Source organism: Monopterus albus, unplaced genomic scaffold (genome assembly GCF_001952655.1).
Source record: "Monopterus albus unplaced genomic scaffold, M_albus_1.0 scaffold184.1, whole genome shotgun sequence".
In the NCBI taxonomy this organism is placed as follows: domain Eukaryota; kingdom Metazoa; phylum Chordata; class Actinopteri; order Synbranchiformes; family Synbranchidae; genus Monopterus; species Monopterus albus.
In genome coordinates this window covers 753527-764539 of record NW_018128064.1, presented here as the reverse complement: position 1 = coordinate 764539, position 11013 = coordinate 753527, and the positions used below count along the sequence as shown (strand labels likewise).

Below are 11013 nucleotides of genomic sequence, written 5' to 3'. Positions count from 1 at the left end.
GGTCAAAGCTCTGCCGGAGGCGGGAGTTGAAGATCTCTCTGACAGGGGATTCTGCTAAACGTTCCCAACAGACCCTCACAATACATTTGGGTCTGCCGAGTCTGTCCAGCTTCCTCCCCCGCCATCGGATCCAGCTCACCACCAGGTGGTGATCAGTTGACAGCTCTGCCCCTCTCTTCACCCGATTGTCAAAGACATACAGCTGGAGGTCAGATGAAACAACCACAAAGTCGATCATTGACCTCCGGCCTAGGGTGTCCTGGTGCCATGTGCACTGATGGACACCCTTATGCTTGAACATGGTGTTCGTTATAGACAAACTGTGGCTAGTACAGAAGTCCAATAACAAAACACCACTCGGGTTCAGATCGGGGGGGCCGTTCCTCCCAATCGCGCCCCTCCAGGTGTCACTGTTGCTGCCCACGTGGGCGTTGAAGTCCCTCAGTAGAACAACGGAGTCCCCAGTCGGGGCCTTTTCCAGCACCCCTCCCAGGGACTCCAAGAAGGCCGGGTACTCTACACTGCCATTCGGCCCGTAGGCACAAACGGCAGTGAGAGACCTATCCCCAACCCGAAGACGCAGGGAAGCGACCCTCTTGTTCACCGGGGTAAACTCCAACACATGGCGGCTAAGCTGGGGAGCTATGAGCAAGCCCACACCAGCCCGCCGCCTCTCATCACCGGCAACTTCAGAGTAGTAGAGAGTCCAGCTTCTCTCGAGGAGTAAAGTTCCAGAGCCCAAGCTGTGCGTGGAGGTGAGCCCGACTATATCTAGCCGGTACCTCTCAACCTCCTGCACAAGCTCGGGCTCCTTCCCCACCAGCGAGGTGACATTCCATGTCCCCAGGGCTAGTCTCCGTGTCCAGAGATCGGGTCGTCGGGGCCCCTGTCTTCGACTCTCGGCCCCTGTCTTCGACCCTGTCTGACTCCAGGGTGGGGCCCCGGCTGCCGCCTGCCGGGCAGCGCCGCTCTTAGTCTGACCCGTCACCCAGGACCTGTTTGCTTTGGGAGACCCTACCAGGGACATATAGCCCCGACAACATAGCTCCTAGGATCACTCGGGTACTCAAACTCCTCCACCACAATAAGGTGGCGGTTCAAGGAGGGGTGTAAGTTATAGTGAACCTAATAATATGTGTCTTTTCAATATGTTCAGATTTGACAACTTTATAACACAGGTTTTGACACAAATTTGTGCGTCAAGCATGCTGTTGTAACTGAAAACAAATTTTTTTCAACTATATTTCATTGTTGTTGACTGGAATGGTAGCTAAAGATGAGCTAGCTGTGACTTCGTATTGTCAAGCTAATGCCGCTGTTAGCATACAGTGTAATGTTGGCTAATGTAAGCTAGCATACAAACATTTAACACTTTCTGGCCCAAATTTGGCTTTGAAAAGTGAATTTTTAAATCTCTAGGTTTAGTTGTTGTTTCAACAGTATATATAGTCACTGACATTCTATTGAAATACTGTATGTAGCCAAGATGTCTGAAATGTAAAAAACGAAATTAACTCTTAATCTCCAGAAATATTTTGAGTCAACTTATGCAAGGCACCAAATCAAAGATAACTGGGAAGGTATGGCCATTTCAAAGCTACAAATGCTTTTTTGCCTTTCTGTTGAACTTAGGAATCTTTGCCCACTTTTTCTTGGCCATCAGTTCAAATTTTTTGATATTTTTAGGCTCCACATGCCGATTTTTTTTTAAACACAGATCAGTGATATTCATCTAGTTAGGCCTAGTTTGTCCAAGTATTTGGATATGACTGTACATCCATATGGGTGACAGATTCAAGGTAAAACCTGAAAAAATGAGTGGTCTCTTTGATGATGACAGCGTCCCCATCCATAGGGTGCGAGGGGTCACCGAGTGGTTTGATGAGTATGAACATGAACAATAGTTGTATGCAGCAATGGGATTCAGCTCTCCCACAGCTACACCAGATTCTGCAGTTACAGTGTTGTACATGGAGACACCCTGGCTCGGGGTGATGGCTAGTTATAGGGCCGAAGATGCTGTGAACATCTGCAGGCTGTCTGTAAGGAGCAATTTAAAGCCGAATGTGCCCTTCAGTGTCTCTCCTACCATTGGACCGAAACGCAGCAGCAGCTAACACAATGGGACAGTGAAGGGTCTAATTATTGCCCCTATCATCTGCATAATTACAATGTTTTTCTGAAGCAGGGGTAGTATAGAAATTGTAAATTGTAGTGGACCCGCTGTCTCTCCTTAGTGTAAGTCATATTTAAATGGAGAGAGCCTGTTCTGCTAGCCAGGCAGCCAGGCTCAGGCAAGAGGTCCCAATCAGCCAGCCTCACAGACAGCTCATTCAATAGGATTTAAAGAGCCAACTGTGTGGAGAAATGAGAGTTTTGCCCCCCAAATCATATGGAATTACAGTGCTGGTTGCATATGGGGGGAGCCAGTGGCAGGCACAAAAGCCCACAGGAAGCAGCTATTTCTGTGTGTTTTATTAACCCAACCAAGCAATTTAATTCTTTTGTTCGGGGGAGTTCTACTTCATTGATTAACAAAAGCGGGGATATAATTTTTTCAGCCCCTTTTGAAAAGCCTGAAATGTCAAGCCTTTTAAAGGAGATTATTCTGCCTGTGTGTGATGAATAGAGCCCAGAGTAACCTTTTGTCTACAATTAAATATTCCAGCATAAATATAAAAGAAAATCAGAGATGGGGAAGATTGAGTCAGGAGAGATTGGAGAGGTAGATCCTCTGCCCGATAGTGGCAGCAGCCTGGTTCTAATTAGATATGCCAAGCGGGCTGTGAGCAGTCACTCTCCACAGCACGCCGAGAGAGGAGGCAGCCTGAGAGAGGAGGACAGAGGAAACCTATCTGCTCATCTGTCTGTCCAGCACCTTCCTCTGGGCATCCACAAGGTATTTCAGGAGACTTTTTGTTTTTCTGCCGTTATTTGTTTTCTCGACATCTTTGCGCCAGAGAGGGAGAGTCTGAAAGGCAGTGCCTTCTGGGAACTGCATAAACAGAGAGGGCTGAATAAAAAAAGTTGTGAGGTTGTTTATGATTCTGAAGAGTGATTAGGAATGACAATGGGATACTTTAGGGACAGGAGGTAGACTATGAGGCTGCCTGAGGAGATGAAGAGGGATGATATTAAGTTTTGATCCATGCAGAGCTGCATATGTCTATATTTTGTGAGTTGGACTTTGTGCACTAGGGAGACTGCACGTGGACCGAGGTGACCTGCATGCTTAGATAGGAAAGCCAGATGTGCACTGTTGTTTTTACTCGCTATGGAAACATTTTTTGATGAAGAAAAGTTTTGTCGTTAGTTAATGCATAGTTGGTTATTGTCTGCAGTTTGGTGATGCTCTTCTTCTGTTTGTTTGTTTTTTTTTTGCACAAATTATCAGATGCTTTGTCTTTAATTAAAACAACCAAGTAAAGGAAATAAAACCCTTTAACTGTGACCTGCTGGTTTAGTTTGGACTGAGAACTAGTTTTCTTTAGTCAGGTTTTAATGGATGATGCTGTGACCTCTTGTCACTGGAGTATTTTCCTGACCAATCATTTTCTGGAATGACTTCATAAGAACAACTCATTTCTGCCAATAGGCATGGTGCTCCTGTGTGCCTTTTTGACATGATACGCTGGTACATCTGTGGCTTCTTAACACATACTCCTTTAACATCTTTACCAGAGACTTATTTTCAGTCTTGAGCCAGTTTATGCAGATGTTTCTTTAATGTTATGATTTATTGTTAAGATTCTCATAGATCAGGTTACATGGGTTTAACAGCCAAGTTTCTTCTTATTCAAACCCATTACTTTCAAGTGTTAAACAGTCTCTATTGATTAAAGAGGAAGTTTCATCTGCTATTTTGTTCTTCAATCTGGTAGAAAATGTATTTTAACATCAACAGATGAAAGTGATAAGAGAAAAATGTTGACACTTGTTATATTAACATTTATTCCCAGCATCTATCTTGCATGAATGGTGGGTTGTCTTTAGTATCTTAAAAAGTTACAAGCTTGAACCCAAATTGTTTAGGCAGAAATTCAGATTTTGTTACAAGATGGAAGACCGAAAATGAAAGATGAGCATTGGTACTTTAATGATTGTTGGTGAGAAAGGGCTAAGGTTGTCTTGTCCTCTACCTCTCTGCATATTGCAGTTAATGAGAAGGATAAACTTCTTAAAATTCTTTCTGGAATCACTCACGGGATATTTTTTATTTTGTTGGAGCCTTCAGCAGCCTAAAAATTTAGTTAGTGACCTTTCTCAAATCCCCAAAAAGACTTCTTGTCTATTGTCTTGCGGTATAGTTTTATGTTGTCTGTCTCTGACCATGGAAGGACTTAACACACACTTAGCCTCCAGGTCTTTTCAGTGCAGCTGTTTAGCACTAGGTCATTATTCAGGGGTCTCTGTATATTTATATTTTGCAAGTTAGAACTTTAATATGGTTTTAAAAAAGACAGACAATATCAGATTCAGATTTGAATTGCACCGCCTTTGTCCTGTGTTTTGACAAATGTCATCTTTGTTTAGGCTCCATCTCGACACCCAACTGTCTTGCATAAGCTCTTTTCTCACTTGGAAAATGCAAAGTTGCTGGTTCATCTTCATCTAGTAAGGTGATAGATTTTTGTTATGAAGTTGTTTTATTACAAGCTGAAGTCCTACAAGGACACACAAACTGCTAAGACTCACTGTCATGTTGTTTTAAGTGTACATGTATGTACTGTACATACATGATTTGACATTTAATTTTTTAGTAAAACAGTACATTAAGGAAGTGAGTGATGGTTCTGTACCAGTCAAAAGTTTGGACTCACATTTTTGGACCAGTGGAAATCTGTGCTTTGGTCTGAGGAGTCCACAGTTGAGATTTTCTTTCCAAGTGCCTTAACTCTGTGAGATGGTGAATGCATGGCATCTGCACGTGTGTTTCCAACTGTGAAGCATGGAGGTGGAGGTGTGGCGGTGCTTTGCTGGTGACACTGTCAAAGCTTTATTCAGAATTAGAGATGCACTTAACCAGCATGGCATTCTGCAGCGACCTGGCATCCCATCTGGTTTATGCTCAGTGGGACCATCATTTGTTTTTCAGTAGGACAATGAGCTAAAACACACCTCCAGGCTGTGTAAGTGCTGTTTAACCAAGAATGATGGAGTGCTGCATCAGATGACCTGGCCTCCACAGTCACTTGACCTCAGCCCAGCTGAGATGGTTTGGGATGAGTTGGACTGCAGAGTGAAGGAAAGGCAGCCAACAAGTTCTCAGCATATCAAGACAGTCGGTAAGGCCTGCAGGTGACTTCCTCATGAAGCTGGGTGAGAGAACACCAACTGTTGTCAAAGTGTCAAAAAATGAGAACATATTTTGCTTTGATTGCACAATTTCTGCATACTAATCCTGTATGTGTTACTGAGTAGTTTGGATCCCTTCAGTATTAATCTATGAAAGGAAGGAAATGTATAAAAAAAGAAACAACTGAATGAGAATGTGTTCCAAAATGGTGCTGTAGGCTAATCTTTAAGCACAGAATTGAGCTTTTAATGAAAGAAAGTAGAGCTGACAGCACCATGTAGTTCAAGTGGTGTTAAATCTTTCACCAGTTAGTGCTGATAGAGAAGAGGCACTCTGATCTCAGCTCTGCTGGTGTGTCAGCCTCAGTCATTGATATCTCAGGGAGGGAGGGGAGAACTAAACGTTGAGATGACCCATGTGTAATTTCAGAAACCCGCTTTTAGCGGGCTGGACAAAACATGATTGAATGAGATGCCTGCCCTAAATGTATGTGAAACAAATACACTGTGATAAAACAGTCCAAAAATGGAAAACATCCTTTTTAAGCATTCATTTTCATTTGTTCCAGACCTACATGATCATATGTGGAAATTCTGATTCAGAAGTCCATAATGTTCTGTAATATGATGTATTTCTATGCCAGATCCATTTCAAACTGTTCTGCTTTTATATGACTATAGGGTCAAAACATCTACTAAGAGGAAAGGCAGGGAATCAGTACATTCTCAGTTTAGCATTTATCCATTGAAATATAATGATGCATGATGCTTTCACCCCAATCTCTCGATCCCAAAGCCTCCTACTGCTGCTAATGTACTAAATGTTTATCCTAAACCCAAGTACAGAGACCAAACTATCCCGAATTTTAACCCCATCTATAACCCATACTCCATCTTATTTCTTATCTTAACCCTAAACCAAAGTGCTAATCCTAAACTAAGCCCCTCTAGAGGTAAATGGCATCAAACTAGCCGAATGTCTTGGTCCTCATAGGAACATGACAACGTACATGCACAGAGGTGTGTATACACATTAACATTACCATCACACACACACACACACACACACACACACACACACACACACACACACACACACACACACACACACACACACACATAAATCTAATGTCACCTCTATTCCAGCAGCCTGCTCTGTCCCACAGGGCTTTATCAGCGCTTTGGAGGGCTGATTGGAGGAGACGGCAGTAATGACTATAGGGCGTGAGGTTGTGACCCTGTTATGACAACTAAACTCTGAGGTCAGACGCATAAAAGGCAGTGTGCTGTGGCTGCTGATCGTGCCTGATAACAGCAGAGGAATAATGTTTTGTTATTTCTGAGGTTTAAATCACAATTCATTCATAACAGGAATTCGTTTTTTAAGTTTTTATGCAAAGTACCTCCCAACTTAGTAGCAGTAAGTATTCTTTTTGGATTCTTTATCTTGCAGTTAATTTGAAAATGGTTTAAGTTAGTTTAATTTGTAGATTTAGAATTTTCAGTATTTAAATTGATCTTTTTTACTATGTGAATACAGGTTTGGAACAGTTAATTTGTGTAGGTAGAGGGCAGATAAACCATAAAAACGTTGTACTTGCTCTAAAAATCAAGAAACTGCCTCATGTTAAATACATTTGCAGTTTTATCCTGCACATGGAAAAAAGACAACTACAAGATAATTCAGATTTTTCAGTTTTACTTTAAAACTGAAGTTTAAGCTTTAAAAAAAAAAAAAAAATTAACAATTTTTAAATTCCATTTTGAACAGTTGGCTTTAATCTCTGTCCAAATTCATAATAACTTGAAGTCAGAAGTAGTTTTGGATCAGAATCAGCTTTATTGGCTAAATATGTTGAGCACAAGAGCTTTAAGATTTTTATTTACATTAGTTATATTTACGGTTTATTGCAACGTTGTGATTTCTGTGTCCTGTCATACAAGCATGGGTTAACTATTAATAAGAGTGATGGTCTCAGGGAAGAAACCATCTGCCTGTTTTGGTGTACAATGACCTGTAGCGCCATCAAGAGGGGAGGAGTTCAAACAGCTTGTGTCCAGGGTGTGAGTGGTCTGCAGAAATCTTCTCTGCCCTCCTTTTGAAATGTGTGATGTACAGGTCCATGAAGGGCAGGCTGGCACCGATGATTTTTTTCTTCAGTCCTGACTGTCTGCTGGAGTCTGTTCCTGTCCTGTTTGGTTGCTGAGCCAAACCTGACAGTGATGGAGGTGCAGAGAACAGACTCAGTGAGTCCTCTGTAGAACTGTATCAGGAGCTCCTGGGGCAAGTTGAACTTCGTGAGCTGGAGCAGGAAGTACATCCTCTGCTGTGCCTTCTTGATGATGGTCCTGATGTTGGATGTCCACTTCAGGTCCTGGGAGATAGTGGAGCCCAGGAACTTGTAGGACTTTACTGCTGATACAGTGCTGCCAAGTATGGTGATGGGGGATAAGGTGGGAGGGCTCTTCCTGAAGTCCAGCTTGTAGGGTTTTCAGCTCCAGGTTGCTGCGACTGTACCACAGGGCCAGCTGTTCAGCTTCCTCTTTGTTGGTTTCTGGTTTTGCTTTCAAAATATGCTTTGGGAAACCAGTAATACTTTCCTGAAACGTGTACTTTCTTAGTCTTGGTTTTGTTGTTGTGGTGTGCACATAAAATAACTGCACTGGAACTTCAGGGACTCCGTCTATTACAAATAAGAGAAAGAATGTATCATTTGTGAGTTCTCAGATGCATGTTTTCTTGAATGAACATGATTAAATGCTGGCAACTTGTAGAAATAGTAATTTTCCGAAGACATATGTGCCATTTCAACTTCTGTGGGTCCTGTTCACTGAGACATTATGTAATGAAGCCTGTTTAAAATGTATTCAGAAACCAGAAATACAGAATGAATGTGTTTTTCTGTTACGCACCAGGGTGGGTTTTTACATCTTTCCATGTAGACAGTCAGGCATGGAGGTAGTTGGACATATAGTACAGGCTGACTGGCTTTGGCAGACAGTCAGAGCACATGTATAAATCTGGCATAATGCTGATTTTTACTTTTTCCAAAGAAGACTGCTAGCTTGGCAGAAAGGAAACAAGAATTATTCAGTCAAACAGCTCTCCTTCCATATCCAGATTTGACTCCAGTCACATAAAGCTGGCTGCATAATCCTTTTATCAAAGCGTCTGATGGAATACTCTTATTGGAAATAGCCAGAGGGAGAAATAATATTAAGGTCATTTCTATCTCTAGTTTATTTTCTCCTTAAAAAAAAACACCCCTGCTTTCCGTTTTTATCTTGAGACAATAATTACTTCAGGTTTGCGGACGGAGACCAAGTGCTGATTATGAATGTTCTCTGAGCAGTGAGGGAATCTCAGCCCTCATCAGTAATAACTGAATGAAATTGTCCTTTTTTTTTTTTTTTTTTTTTTTTTTAAACAGCATCTCTGGGAAAGTGTGTTCTCTCTGTGTTGTGGTGAGCCTCGGTCAAGCAGGTCGGAGGGAAAATGAAATGTGGGTCGCTGGTGGTGATGGCTGCTAGTAATAATATCTCTGAAGTGGTAGATGTGGAAGCTATGGGAGCTGCTGTTCTGTCCTGTCAGCGTTTTACAGCTTTATATCTCTGCTCTCCGAAGCTCTGTGTATGTCTGACTGAGGGTTTGGGGGGGGTGTGCACTCCAGGATTTTGTTGTGTGTGTGTGTGTGTGTTAAAACAATATTCCTCAGTGGAATACAAGCTGTTGTACCCCCAGGGGAGTTTAGGTGCATTCAGTGTTCCCCTGCAGCTGCAGTTTTTACTGTTAGACATCCACATATGTGAACGTATGCATAGACTATGTTTTTAAGGAAGATGAGAGCATTTGCGCTCATACTATGTGACGTTTACAAATCAACTGTGACGTAAAGCTGTGTATTTACATGCAGACAAGTGTGTTTCTTAGTTATATTGTTTCCTATCAGGAAATGTAAATCAACAATGTTTCAAATATCAATATTTCAAAATCTTTGGCCAATTGACTATATTGTCCCTAAAAGGTTGGATACTTTTTTCACATAAACAAGCACTTGTTGTAGATTTTAATGGCTAATTGAACACCTTCCTCAGGGACAACAGCTGAAACTAAACCTTTTAGCTGAGTCTTGTGTGTTTACAGTGATGTGGATCATTACTTTTTATGTTTTTAGAGAGGTTGCTGGAAGTTTATGGCACAGAGCACGTGGCTACACGGACAAGTAGGACGAGTTCTTTACTGTGTTTGGTCTCTGCAGTGGCAATGGTTTCTAATTAAAGGCAAGGTAACATCTGTACATGTAAAGGGAATGAAAGATATGGCAATTTGGATCTATGAAAGGATGCTCTCAAAGTTGCACAAAAGGAAAGAAAGAGTAGCATCCAGTGGTTTTGGAGCTTAAACCATGCTAAGCCCTAAAAATCAGGATATCACAGAATCTGTCGCTTTGATCTGAGCATTTCTTCTTAATGTGTCTTTTATGAGACCCACAACTTTTTGAAAGAACACAACAAAGTTGCCCTTTAATAGGTACCAAAATGACTTTTCAGAAAGTCACAGTGATGTTCATTTACACTTATCCTCTAGTACACAGCTAATGGATGAATTGGTACAAATACATATCTGGTGTTCACAGACTGTGTATCCTAATGACTTTGGTGATCACTTGACTTTTTTTTTTCTGAGCACCACTATGAATTTGACATTTGTGGTTTTGAGACAAAAATCTCACCAACTACTTGATGGCTTGCAATGAAAAAACTGGCACAGACATTTATTTTCTTGTTAGAATGAATCATGACTACTTGGTTATTTTTTGACTTTTCTTCTTGTGTCATCATTGGATCACAGTTTCAGTTTTCCCTGCAAAACTAATGATATTTCCATAAACTTTGGTGCTTTGTTTTCAGGGCTAAAAAGCAGAAAGTCAGCATGCTGAGACACTAAACCAAGATTATGGTTAACATGGTAAACACCCTTCCTGCTCCATATCCACATGTTGATGTTGTCATTGTGAGCATTTAGCGTCACTCTCCTGAAATACAGCCTGACAGAAGTGCTAGCTTGATTGCAGACTTTAGTCTGTTTTTTGTGTAAAAGACTACATTATACAGTAGGTCAATTAAATTTTACTGATTCCTGATGTCAGACAGGTGTGACTGTGTTAAGAGTCTGTTCTCTCACTTTTTAAAATTCTTTTCACTCTTTATATCAGAATGAAAGAAAAAGAGAAGGCTGCAGTATGAAGACTGGTGATGATTGAATTTGTGCCTGTGAAAGATGTCCCGGTGTTTTGGCCGACTGACCTCAGTGATGGCTGCCGTTTTATCACACTGATTGAATGACACAGCCTATGACCTGAACTCTGATGTCTGGTCAGTGGATCCAGGAATTTACTGGCTCCTGTCCATTAGTCTCGCTGACCAGAGTGGTGGTGCCAGGTCCCAGACCATCACTCCATCCTACATTTGTGATGATGTGGTAATGGGATAACAAGTCATAGTTCACTCTTCTCTGGCTACTCTGCTGCACATACAGTATATGTGTGTGCATGCATGTGTGTTAGAGGGAAACCAAAAGAGCTGTAGAGCTGTGTGTGTGTGTGTGTGTGTGTCTCTACAGACATATAATTATCCTCCTGAGGAAAACAAGTGCAGAGTGAGTGGTCCATTGTGGAGACAGGATTATAGCCTGTGAGAGAACAGAACACGCTGCGC

The 11013-nt window shown here is 41.8% G+C and overlaps 1 long non-coding RNA gene across 1 annotated transcript in view; it reads left to right on the top strand.

The window, feature by feature from the left end:
• The first annotated feature begins 2794 nt into the window (after positions 1 to 2794).
• Positions 2795 to 11013, top strand: part of LOC109969870 (uncharacterized) — a 155587-nt gene continuing 147368 nt past the window's right edge. Inside the window, exon 1 of the long non-coding RNA XR_002276330.1 lies at positions 2795 to 2899. This is a non-coding gene — a long non-coding RNA (uncharacterized LOC109969870). The remainder of the gene's footprint in view (positions 2900 to 11013) is intronic.